Genomic DNA, 13,424 nt, shown 5'->3' with positions numbered 1-13,424 from the left:
TATCGCATTCTCGGTGCACTAACATTGGGGCGCACAGCATTTCCTTTGGGTTCGTAGCGCGCACGTTGGCTTTGGACTTGGCAGCGGGTTCTAGCGCGTGCTTACGCGGACCACTTTGGGAGAAATGTGAAAGCCTGTGGACAAAACGATCCGGGCGTGCCAGGCATTAAGAACTTTCAGCGGCAAGTGCAGAAGTAAATGTGAGGTGATGACGTATGGAGTGAAAACTTGGTGCCTTACTAAACAACTTGAAAGCAAACTTAGGTCGGCTCATCAGGTCATGGAACAAATAATCATGGGAGCTTCCTGGATCAGAGGACTACCAGGGTCGGTGGACTACCAGGGTGGCGAGCGGCCAACGAGAGACGGGTCAAGGAAAAGACGAAGGCTAATTGCTCGACGGAGGGACGAAATAAAGAAATTTGGAGGCAAACAATGGACTCGAGCGGCGCAAGACAGGAGCGGTTGGAGGTCGATGTGAGAGGCCTTCGTCTTGCAGTGGACCTAGTGGGCTGCTGCTGCTGATGATGATGCAGCAGCCGGGTCTCCGATCAAGGGAGAGCGGTTGCCAGTTCTGCTGTTTCTCCAGCCTTGCACCACTAGTGAAAGCTGCCCTTTTTTTTCAGATTATCTCAAGTAATAAACGGTTTACCTGCCTTTCAAGAGGGTTGAAGAGATTTGAATGGATTTCTTGAATCGCAAAAATGCTGAAAAATTAGCGTCAGCAGGTCTGGATAACCACGTCCACTCTCAAACCAATATTTCACGTTTGAAAGAATTTAGTTCCTCTTTTGCAATACATTCGATAGCTGTCTCTTGTTTTCGCTCTGAAGGCCTTATTCTTGATAGTATGCAAGGAAAGCCGAAAGGTCGTCTCTTATATCGTAAGTAACTGTGCCTGCACTGTAAGTTATCGTGTCGTTGTTTGTTACGAGACGATCAACTCATACCTCAGGTCAAGATAGTCATACTACTATATGATCTCATGTTCTGAGTTCTGTCACCGTCTCACGAAATGTTTAATTCCATGCCTCATTACCTCATGTTCGACCGCTTGCATCCTCACAGCGAGTTCACCCACATCTTATGCAGTTACAGATCAACCAAACGACTCGAAATCACAGCGAATTTGTTCAGAAATGCTACGAACTGAAAGGGGGCTTCTGTTGTCAGCCCACTGATTTGTTAAATGCGCAACCCCCAAAAAATCGCAGAGGCGACGCTACTAGCTGATGAATGGGCGCAGCGCGATTGAACGATACGTGGTCGCCCATTTTCACGACTCAATTCAGCGGAGTCCGGTGTTTCGACGCTTCGTGTTCCAACGTCGTGCTGTGCCGCGGCGTGTGCAGCGTCTCCGGAGCGCCCTGGCCAAGAACAAAGCGCGCGGCTGGCGCAGGCCGACGGCGGTGCAGCTCCGCGCCGCCGGCCGGGGCAGAGGCCCGAAGGGGAAGCCTCGCCCTGACAGTCTCCCACCGGGAGGTGCACGTGTGTGGTCTTCGCGCAGCACCACCTGGCGTCACGCTCCTCTCATCCAATCAGTGTCGTCCGCGCGCATTAAAGGTGACAAAGGGGAGTCGGGGGGGAGCCGACCCCCCGGAGGTGCTGCTGCGGCCTGCATGCAGGGAGCATTTTGTTTGAGGAACGCCTATTGCGATCCCATAAATCTTCAGGATTCGCCTGGACGGTGATTTATGGCTTGGCTTGCAGCACACGTCGCAGTAGACACGAGTTCTTCGAGTGACGCCCTTTGTTTGTCTCTGTACGCTCTCCTCCGCAGTACCTGACCGGTTTTATTTTTCCTCTTCCTCTCTTCGTCTTGGTTGTCGTCTCCGGGACGAAAAGACGGTCCCCATAGGCGCTCAGCGCGTTTCTGCGGAAACATCTTTTTTTCCCATTGTAACTCGCGCCGGGGTCAGGCGGGACCGTTCCTCAAACATCGCTCCGCGCTACTTTGCATTGTTCGCGCGGCGCGACCCACCCGCTTGTCTCTGGAATAAGAATACAACAGGCAGCTCGCCGAACTTTCCCCGTGTCGCTAAAAGTTTCTCAGTGCTGAATGCACGGGAAAGGACAACAGGGTTTCAGCGATGACGTTACTCTGACAAACCCTCCAGTAAGGATCAGCGCGTAGGAGCTTCCCTGCTCTTGTCGGCGGCTTTATCGAGGCTTATGCGCCGCCGCTCTCATCGTGCAACGGCCCTGCGAACACTACCTGGTCCCGACATGCAAAGCCGCGCGGCGCTGTTACCCAGTCGGGAAGCTCGCTCCGTCTGGCGTCTGAAAACGCCTCGAGCTCAAATAAAGTTACTACTACTACTACTACTACTCGCTCACACGCGGGATGTTTTTTTTTTTTATTGTTGTTGTTGTTGATATTGTTGGGTAACAAGCAGCGCATGGCCTTTATACAAAAATTGTTGCGCTTGCGAAACACGCTAAGTAGTAGTTCTGCTGATTTGCGGAATATTTGGCTCCAGGTTGGTCTGAATTGGCGCAAGAAAAATTAAGGGAAATTTGGTGCATTGAATTTACTCTTGATTTGCCATGGCTCTGTTCTCAATCGCGACTCTGAATAACCCAGAAGCTAGCACCGCCATGCCATCCGTTCTCCTTACAGCCTGGAGCCCAGCCGGTATGTCGTTCGATGAGGCCCGAAACCTGCTTTGTGTGCGGGATCAAAAGGTGGCCGTCGTGCATAAAATGCAAGGGCGACAAGATAAGGGCTTTGGTTAACCAATGCTAATGGGCATGATGTTCGGCGCGCCTCTCATTAACTCCCTTTCGCCGCTCGGCAAACACGAGAAGATGCTCCTGTGTAAGTCATTTGGTTCGAAGTAACACGAAGGATTTATAAATTGCCCTGCCGTGGCCCCTTACGTAAGAAAATACAAGGAACATAGATTATATGTATTAGAAAAAGAGCAAAGTGGGTGAGGAGGGGGGGGGGGCAGATCGCTCGGCTGTGCAACGGGATCTTTTTAAATGCGTTAGCATTGATATGTGCACCCTATATAGTAAACCCGTGTGTCCGTCTGTACGCGTGATGTGTCATACTGTTGCCGCATAAGAAAATGCTATTAATAAAGCCGCCAGGGCTTTCACAATTTGGTATCAGACTCCCAAGGCGCCAAGTTGCTGCTCCATTTGTCATCACCGGCAGGACGCATTGGTTGTATGTTCTCGTTTTCAGTGATAGAGGTAGGTTACGTTTCAATATTTGGGAGTGTTTGCCGAATGCACCTCAACCCATACCTATTCTGCGCCGGATTTCTTTTTCGTGGTTGGGTTTAGCACAGACAACCTGTCTGAGTTTTTTTTTTTTTTTTCCAGATGCCCTAAAGCCCCGGAGGGCATTTACATAGGGGGGGGGGGGGGGGGGGGAGGGGATAACAATGTGTTGAACTAATTTCAATTCAAGAACAAACACAGTCAAGAGCGGGCATGTAACAGGAAAAGGCAGAAAAGCAAAAAAAAAAAAAAGAGAGAACAACCAAATACAAAGCAAGCACACATAGCCCATGATTCGTGGCTCTGATAATTTCAGCTATCTATACATAAAAAGCGCTTCAAGTGACTTACAACCAAATCGTGAGTATGCATTGTGGCAATGTCTTTTGGTAATCGGTTCCAATGAAAGATGGCCAAAAACAGCGGAGACTGAAGAAGATTAGTACGGGCAAACAAGGGGTAAACTTTGAAAGGGTGATCTAGACGTGAAAAAAAAAAAATGCGATGGGAAGGCTTGATAGGCGATGCAGCAAACGACGACGCAGTATGACCGAGCCCGGGAAGTGGCAAAGAAATGGTAGTAATCTCCGGTTTTTAAGGGAGGGCAGCTGTACGGAATCTTTAGTGGCGGTGATGCTAGATGTGCGGGAATAGTGCTTAGTGATTAAACGTGCCGCTTTATTTTGCAAGGCCTCCAATTTGTTTGTTAAGTACGTCTGGTTTAGGTTCAAACTAATCGACGCGTGCTAAATTCTAGATCGAATAATGTAGTATAAGCTGAAAGTTCAGTTGACTGACTAGCTAAATACAAATTTCGTTTGATAAAGCCGAGTGCTTTACTTGCCTTGGAAATTATAGCATCAATATGTTCATTCGACGTAAGGTCTGACTATACACTCTTAATCTGGATCCACATAAGATCCACTTAGTAACTGGAACTTTTTTGAAAAAAAGTTCCACTTATATATTTGGAACCGTGTTCCACATATCCTGAAAATGTAAGTGGAACAGTGCACCACATATTTTTGCAGCTATATTATCTGGATCGGCGTTCCAAATAAAAATATACGGATCACTGTTCCAAATAAACTGGTAGTGTAAGTTACTGGAACACTGATCCACGTAAAATGATTATGGATTTATCCGGTGCGCCGTTCCAGGTACCTTCAGACCAGCTGTTTATATAAAACGGTGTTCCGATAGACATTGAGAAGCTGTCTATGGGACTCCACTTTTCCAACATATCTGCTTTCCTGTTGGTATAAACTGAGGTCATTTGCCAGGCTGGCGGATGCATTGGTATCAGAAGGAAACCGCAAGCACCATTCTAACGCAGCCTTGACATATGGCCCACAGTGATACCAACAATTGGAAAACAGAAACCGCCCCAGCAGTGTCGTCCCTGACAGTTCCCAACAGTTGCCTATCGGAGCACAGTTCTATATAAAAGTTGGTCTGAGATACCTGGAGCGGCACACAGAGACTTTGGCTTCATCCGCCGAATCCTGTTCTGGGTTTTGGCTGCATGTAAAAGAAACAAGACTCGCATTAAAATACACACCAAACCAACTATTAGCACTGATACAATGCTTTTAAAAACACTAAGGAAATTTTATTCGCTCGTATTATTGCGCACATTTGAAATACGGAGACATATCTGTTTCCACTTGGGCAGAAAATGACCAGCGTACAGGATCAAATACCAAAACGATATCAAGTGGCCAAAACGATCTAAGTGGCATTTTCCCATTTTTGCTTATATTTGCCATTCTTTTTTGCTAAAAACACGTGGGTAATAAAGATGGCTTTAAGCGCAACCGCGTCACAAACAGACTCGCAGTAACTCAAAAAGCATTACACAACAGTGAGCATAAAATATGCTGTTTTATGACATGAAATCAGGTACCGCAAATGCGGAAGTACCCACAGCGCTTGCCATACCATGTTTACGCATCCCGGTTCCAAAAAATGCAGTTTGCTATTAAATTGTAGAGAAAAGCCAAAAATACAAGCCACACACGGTTGGATTATCACAAGACCTGCAAGAGTGTAGGAAAAGAACACCGGAGCCAATACTAACAATTTAACATTTGCACAGAAAAAATTACCGGAAGCATGTGGCACTATTGCAGAACTAAAACATACACCATATATCAATATCAAGCTAACTGTAGCCAAAACCGACTATATACGCGCCCTGAAAAAGCTTTTCACTGAAGCCGCGTTCTTTCCCCGACAATTTGTAGCTATTTAAAATAACTTATCCAAAAAAAAAAGCACATAACACCCAGTGTGAATCTTACAAAATTTTACAAACCAGATAGCTCGGAGCATGTTACGCATTTTAAAATTTATCAAGCAGCCTAACTCTAAAGACGTTATTAATTCCCTCAAGAACAATTCAGACATCCCAAATAACCAAGCCAGGTAGCGTTGAAACATACAGGTGACCAATTTTACCAAGCGAACTTGGAAGCATTTTTCCAGCCCGAACATTTATCTAAAGTAAAATTCCGTTGCGTGCTATACAAACCCTACTATCATGACGACAGTTGCTTGCGACCAAAGCACTGCCTCTAACAAGCGATAAATGCAACTTTGTCCAAAGTAAACAACTTTTTCAAGCCAAATATGTATATTTCGCATTCTTCTAGGGTTTAGGTGTCAGCTAAGATACAGTACAAAAATTGAGTAATAAAACCCCAAACCATCTGTGTAAATAATTACTCTCACGTTTGCATCCTTCAACAGCAGCACTGCCATGGAAAAAAAATTTCGAGCTGCACTTCAATAATAAAAACGTTACAGTGCAGTGCCATTAGCTACATTAACAGAGTAACAGAGTAGCGGCAAAGGCAGCCTGCGCTTTGTGCCAATAATGAAAAATTGCAAAGGAAAGCACGACTTCACTTTTGCAGTTGACATGCCGCTTGCATCTACCAATCATTTGAACCACGACATATCTTTCCGAATAGGCTTAAACGTCTAACAATAATTTAAAACCTCAAGTAGAGTGACCACATCGAGTCTTTCAACAGAGCTTTAAACTTAAATGACACCAGGCCACTGTTAAATGGCCAAGAACTCTCTGCAAAAGTCCCAAGAACTCTCCAAAGTCGCATAAGTTTCAGGAGATTAAGATGAAATATACGGCGAGGAGGATGACCACATCTTGATGTGACAATGCAGGCGGAAAATCCATGACGTGTTTCTTGCAGACAATATTTACGGTGCCATTCTCTTCTCTCAAAATAACTGGACGTCGAGAATAACTGGACCACGTCATGTACCTTTAAGGAAGGAACAAAAAATTTTGTTAGATGGTGGCTTTAAATGAGTGAGTTGCTTAGGATACCCCTTTTATAGCACAGTAATTGATTGAAATATCAGCGATTTCTTGGTTTCTTTTCTGGGAATGCTGCTAACAATGTACAAAAAATATTAGCACAGACTGTCAATGGCAGTTCTCTAATTTTGGAAAGCAACCGCATTGGGCGTGGCCGTGGCGCCGTATTATCACAGCAGCAATTCTCAATGTGAAAGCAAAATGTTTGCAAAACTTGAATGCAAAATAATAGTCTTTTTGTCCACATGTTGCAGCATCCGAAACAGGCTAAATGTGAAGGTATTTCCCAATTTGGAGTTCACGATTTATTCTTAACAGTAAGATTTTGCTACAAAGAAAACTACCACAAATTCAGTCCCGCAAAAATAAAATGTCAGCTTCAATAAACACTACCATAAATTGAGTCCCACAAAAATAAAATGCCAACTTACCCAACTAAAATTAAGATGCAGGCGTTCCTGGCAGGGCCGCCTCGGAGTGATTTTCCAGGAAAGTTTTGCCAACGTGTTCCCAAAAGCTCTTACTGTCGTTTTCACCTACAGGTCAAGTTGTCACTGAAATGGTGTTCCGAAGCCATTACGTATAATGCAACTACCTAAAAAGGGACCATCAAAGTTCCAGAACTGGGAGTGCGTACTTACTTGTAGAATGCAATGATTTCATCCCGTACAACGGCTTTCACGTGTTTCCTTTTTTTTGAACACACGACTTCAAGAACGGTGAACACACGCCTTCAAGAACCAGGAAAATGGCAGTATGCATTCCTTGTTCCATTGTTTTAAGTCCCGGTCCGCCCTATTTCCTAGAAATAAAAACAGTATAAAAATATCGAAGCATAAATTTACGCTTCCCTCTAAGAAGGGAGTACTACAAGATCTCGTACAAGGCCTGATTAGTTGTGCTAAAATTTATTTTGCATCACGAGCCCTGGTAACGTTTTCAGGCGAAACAATTTTAAATATAAAAATATTTGAACATTTTTAGGCTCACCTGTCATTGCTCCATGCGGAGTGGTGAACGTCTGTATAATACGCAACACTCAAGAGGCACTCTTTCGTGGCTTTATGACTTCCACAATGCATTCACAATCTGTCACACTTGTCACGACGACGCCTCGGCGTGCCGAAGATGTCTTCAGCCACAGTGAATGCCACAGCCATGATTTCACAGGTATATGTAAGGAATGGAAATAATTCGTTTTAATTTCTGTTCTTCAGACAAAGGAAAACAATTGTCGCAAACTACCAGTGTAGAGACAAATTTCTCCACAGTCAGCCATAGTCTGCATCTGGACAGGTTACACAGATCGAATACAGAATGTAGCGATCTGCTTTCGCAGCATATTTTCTAAGTTCAAGGAAGCACAGAAATGGGTTAATGTTGGGTGCACATAGTGATGCAAGAACTTATTACCGGAGCGTTGTCGGAAATTATTTCGACTCTCGGGTTACCACCGACATTGACGGCATAAAAATGCAAGAGTGGCTTATTTCTAACGCGGTTCGTGAAGTAGCAACCACTCATTATGGATATTGGATAATTATCCTGAAGTCTCAAGTTACCACTGACATTAACAGCATAGAAACGGCAGCACACTTTCTATATACCCGCTGCGTGTTTCCACATATTTCTTCCCCTCTACAAAAGAAACGTTTGTTACTGCGGTACGGCTAAGACAACCACTGTCCCTTCCATTTCTCTACACTTCAGGCAATGTAAAATAGATAATCTCAATTGGTCAAAGGAATTGGAAGAAACATGGAACTGCATAACACACTGCACAGATAAACGTAAGCTGACGCCTTGAAAGCACATCAACACAACTCGAAATAGCGTCTACCTTGCGCGCAACGGGCAAGGTCGAAGACTCCCGGTCTGGTAAGCACAGTAAATGGCATTCTACTCATCAGACTAACACAACGCCGCAATTACCACGCAAGTTTTAAAAATACCAATAAATCTAAGGACGGACGCTCCGACAAACTTGCTTGGAAGTTGTACACGTGTGCACGCGCGATTATCGCGAGCGACTAACCCGAGAAGATTCGCTACCGCAGACATACACAGCTACCGTCCTACCGTCAATATACAACTAAGCAAAGGGAACATCCACTCATGAAACGCGCAAACCAGGAACTTCTGACGTAAGCAGTCAGAAATGTCCAGCCGACTCTGACCCACGAACACGGGAGTTTTGGTAAATTACGGCTGCGAACGTTTCTCCAACACAAAATGTTACACGCCGCGACCACAAGCATGAACGACACACGAACAACGGGCATAGACGCGGTATGTTTATCGGACGCAGTTAACAAGGATGTCACTGAACAACAACCGTTACCAGCACATAAATAAGCAGCACTGACCTTTTTTGCGCCTCCTGGCAAAACTCCACTTCGTCGAGCAGGAAATACAGCCCAGGGATATGAAAAAATTCGTAGTTGCACGCCGCAATCAACCCCATTTAAACTGCTAACGGCGCTAACGGTTCTCGCCAGCGTGACCGAGAATTTCTTTAGTAAATATCAGGCGCATCGCGCGAGCAATTGAGAAACCCGCTTGGGAGTGCCACTGGTGGCGCTGCATGCGGAAGACCGTAAAATTAGCGGAGGGAATCCTGGAAGATGGGAGCGCTGCTGTCGTTTAAAGTGTTGACGCGGTCCCGATTTTCATCCGTCGTCATCGTACCCGTTGCAGCCCCACTGTACCGTGAATCAACGCAAAAACAGCTCTGCCGTGCTGCTGCTGACGCATGCGCATTGAATGCGCTACTGGAGTGGCGGTCTTTTCCTCATGGCTTCGGCGTACTTTCGTTCTCGCGGAGGCTTTGGCGATGCGCCCGCATAAGAACTCATACAAACTCGGCTCACGTGATGGCTTTATTGGGTTCGGAAAACGGGCGTATGCGTCTAAGCGGACGTTTACGGCCGCTGAGGCCGAAACAAAGCTCAGATAATAGCCGCGTTAGCGCGTTAGTACTGGCTAAAGTTGTTTCTCGCGGAGGGCCGTGAGTGCGTGCGATTTCTCCGTTACTGTTTACAATGAACGCAAAAGGGCGTGGCTTCATTTACTGCTTTTCTTGACAACAAGCCTTTCCGTAGTCAATAAAATATACTGCGACGCTCTTAGATACCCACGTTATATAAAGCTACTTACAGCTAATTAGTAAGTAATAATACATCGCCCCGTTTCCCAGCCCTTTTCCCTCCTGAACACCAATACTACAGGAAAACAGCAACTGGGGAAGCAGCTGGAGAAGGCGGGTCATTCAATGAACTTCAATTACTATGACAAGACACAACAACTGTATATACCCTTTGTATGTTTTTTTTTTGTGATAAATAAACCACCATCGAATCGAACAGCAAGTTAACTCTGCGTATTTTTGCCGTTACTGCACAGCATAATTAGGAATTACAATGTCATTTCAGCATTAATACATACAAAATAATGCAGGTATCACGTGGTATATCTAGGTTTAGTTCCGTTCACCCAGTCAACCGCTCTTTGCAAAGAGGCTCTTGTTTTTGCTTGTGGAAATTAAAAGGGACTCACATGTTAGCATTCCTATCGGACTTACTACGTCATGACCAACGGACTTAAAAACCATCGTGCACCAATACGAATAGTTTTACAAATACATACCGATATTCACAACGGCCTAGTTTGCTTATTTTAGATATATGTCGCTTCTCTACTGAAACAAAGAAATAAAACTCTCGCATGGTGAGACCGCTAGCACCTTCCAGTGAAGACTGGATAAACCAAAATGCGTTTCTTGTTGTTTTTTTATCTCTGCAAAGAAATGATATACAACAGACTCCCGTTAAGACGAACCCGAACGGACCGTAAAAATGTATGCGTATTATCCGAAATTCGTCTTAAGCGGAGGTGTATTGCATTGTGGACGTTACAAGAGAAAAATGTTGTGCTTCTTAATCAGTGTTCGTTTTAACCAAGTTCGTCTTAACGAGGGTCTACTGTATTTCTAGAAGAAGCAAACCAGGTCGTTAGTGTCATTTCAGTGAATTTGTAAAACTTCTTGTATCGGTACATGGTGCTTTTGAATTAGTAAGTCTCATGAATTTGCGTCATGAATTAGTGAGTCCCATATGAATTGGATCAGGTGAGTCACCCTTAATAGCATGCACGAGACGAAAAATGCTAACGAACATACAAGCATATATAACTGCATTCGTGACATGCTGCGTGCAGTGTAAAATGCGGCACAGTCGGTTAACACTATGTATATACCGCATCAGGGCATAAATAAAGTGGACTAAGTACCTATTTTACAACAGATTGTAGCCATTCATAAATTCCTGTAAAGCACTTAAAATTGTGCACGTACTACAACACAGCGAGCTGATGGCTGAGCATTGATCAAAAAACAATGTTTCTGCGACGCTTTGTGAACCAAATGCAGAACTTGCAATAGTCTCAACAACTATATATATTTCTTTATGAGGTATCCACAAAAGCCCAATGAATTCTTCAGCACTACCACGGCTCTATCCCAAACGCAGAAGGAGAACCTGGGGACATCTGGTCCTTCTGAAATTCAAGTCATTGGTGATTTCAGACGTACTGCGCGTCTGCAATTAGCAAAAGACGATATTCACTAAAGCGGTCTGAGCGCCGCAGACAACCTGAAAGGGGTTCGTGAAATTTCTATTTTCGCTAAGATACCCTTTTCTCGCACCTTTCATGCTTTGTACGGTGTTGTTATAGCAGTGGACTTATTGTTTTCTGCCAAATAACGTCACTAAAAATACGTCTTAACCGTCTTATATAAGTAAACTGCTGCTCTAAGACAGTTCCATAGATATCGACGCAGTTTATTAAATTTTATGTGGTGCGTGCGTGTGTGCGTGTGTGACTGCATGCATGTGTGTGTATGTGTGGGTGCGCGGGTGTGCGTTCGTGTCTGTATCTATGTCTGTGGGCGTGTGCGTGCAAGTGCTTGTGCGTGCGCTTGTGCGCCAAAGCGCGTCAAATATATATGTGGTTCATTGTTCCAGTTAATGCACGATTCAGTGCATACTTCACTGCAGCGCACAAGTTATGTGGAACAAGACACGAGCAAAAAATATACAAAAGCACTGTCCAAAATTTTTACTGGGACATAAGTGGAACAGTAACTGGAACGGCCGACAGCGCATCCCCTCATTTATTCGGTTCCACATAATAAACACAAACCTAAAGAAAACAAATGGACCGTTCCAGATAAGATCCACTTATATCTGTCGTTCCAGTTATTCTTCGTTTAGATCCAGATAAAAATATGTGGATCGCCCCGTTTAACTGGAACTTACATGGAACCAGATTAACAGTGTACAAATAGACACCCAGGTGTTCTAGCCTAGAAACATTTTCGATCACCGTGTTTATAATAGAATATGAATTAAGGTGCCTATTAGTAGTCCTTGTAAATTCATAGCTTTCGTTTTGGAAGCTATGACATTCGTTTTGTTTATTTTCATTTGCCGCTGCTCACACCAGCTGGAAATAGTGTTCAGGTCTATCTGCAACGCATTGAAGTCTTCATAGCTGTTAATTTGTCTGTAGATTACGCAGTCGTCATTAGAGCTTACGTTATTGCTTACGTCACTAATGTAAATTAAAAATAAAATTCGTCCCAGTACAGAGCCTTGAGGCACTCTTGATTTGACTTTTGTTAAAGGGTAATTGTGGAATCAATACTGAAACGTATGACAGCGCTTGGTTGAAAATGTTGCAATCCAATTGATAACGCTGCTGTTTGTTAAGCCAGGCAATGTGTTTATAAGGTACTTTATCAAATAGTTTTGAGAAGTCGATGAATATGGCATCAATTTGGGATGCGTCATGAACTGCCTGATGTAGGTCACTTACAAGCTCAAATAATTGGGTTTCGCACGAACGCCCTCGAAGAAATCCATGTTGATGAATATATAAAAAAAGTTGTGCTTTGTAAGATATGTCATAGTGGCTGATAATATGATATGCGCAAAATATTTGCCTGGTATGCTTGTTAAGGAAATCTGTCTATAATTTGAAAGTTCTGATCGGTTGTCGGATTAAATACGGGAATCACGGGTGCGATTTTTCAGTCACTCGGTAGGGTACCGTGTCGAGTGATTGTTGAGAAATGGCGGCTAAAATACGAGACATAATTGGTTTAATCATTTTGGGGAGTTTTGGACAAATTTCGTCGGGTCCTGGTGCGGAATTATTCGAAAGTCGATCAATGGCAGATTCAATTCCTTCGGGTGGGATGACAATGTCCCTCATAAAAGACGAAATAGAAGCTGATTGGAGTTCAAGTGGTAGTCGGTTTTCATTTGTGAAAACAGAGCTGAAAATAGAGTTCAGTTCGGTTGCAACCTCGTATGGTAAAAGCAGTTCGCCTTCTTTGAGTATTTCTATATTAACTTGGGAACGCCGTTTAGAATTGATTTTATTCAAGAATTTCTTTCTGTTATTTTTAACATGCTGACGATATCACTGTTGTAGAAATATTCTTTAGAATCTTGAATTAAAAATTTCCAGTTTTTTTAGGATTCGGGATAGCGTTTCCAATCCCCATCCGAATTCGAGAACTTAACTTTTGAGTGTAGGCGTTTCTTCTTATTTATTGCTCTTTTTACGTGTGACATGAACTTTCGACCTTGGGGACGTGCTTATGATTAAGTTCGGTTAGTTTGTTTTTGACACTGATTTAGTTATTGTTAACATTGCGGTTACACATTGTGCATAAAAATTCAACGGAAACAGACAACTTTTGAAGGATCAGATCAACATTTGCGCGTGCGTAACTGTAGATAGTTTTGTTTGGCTGCCCTGGTTTGTTATTTTTTAACGCATA

The 13,424-nt window shown here is 43.9% G+C and overlaps 1 protein-coding gene and 1 long non-coding RNA gene across 7 annotated transcripts in view; one reads left to right on the top strand and one right to left on the bottom strand.

Moving 5' to 3' along the window:
* LOC144155702 (thiamine-triphosphatase-like) overlaps positions 1–13,424 on the top strand; it is a 496,904-nt gene that overhangs the window by 309,214 nt on the left and 174,266 nt on the right. The window lies entirely within an intron of this gene.
* LOC144155700 (uncharacterized) lies at positions 5,812–9,404 on the bottom strand. The gene is made up of 5 exons (XR_013319610.1): positions 8,944–9,404; positions 7,568–7,709; positions 7,219–7,379; positions 7,009–7,131; positions 5,812–6,521 (listed from the first exon to the last, which is right to left on the bottom strand). It is a non-coding gene; the product is annotated as an uncharacterized LOC144155700 (long non-coding RNA).

This window comes from Haemaphysalis longicornis, unplaced genomic scaffold, assembly GCF_048455015.1.
Source record: "Haemaphysalis longicornis isolate Haplotype H1 unplaced genomic scaffold, Haemaphysalis longicornis Haplotype H1 scaffold_1, whole genome shotgun sequence".
In the NCBI taxonomy this organism is placed as follows: domain Eukaryota; kingdom Metazoa; phylum Arthropoda; class Arachnida; order Ixodida; family Ixodidae; genus Haemaphysalis; species Haemaphysalis longicornis.
The sequence above is the reverse complement of the archived record's forward strand: the minus strand, read 5'-3'. Positions and strand labels throughout refer to the sequence as shown.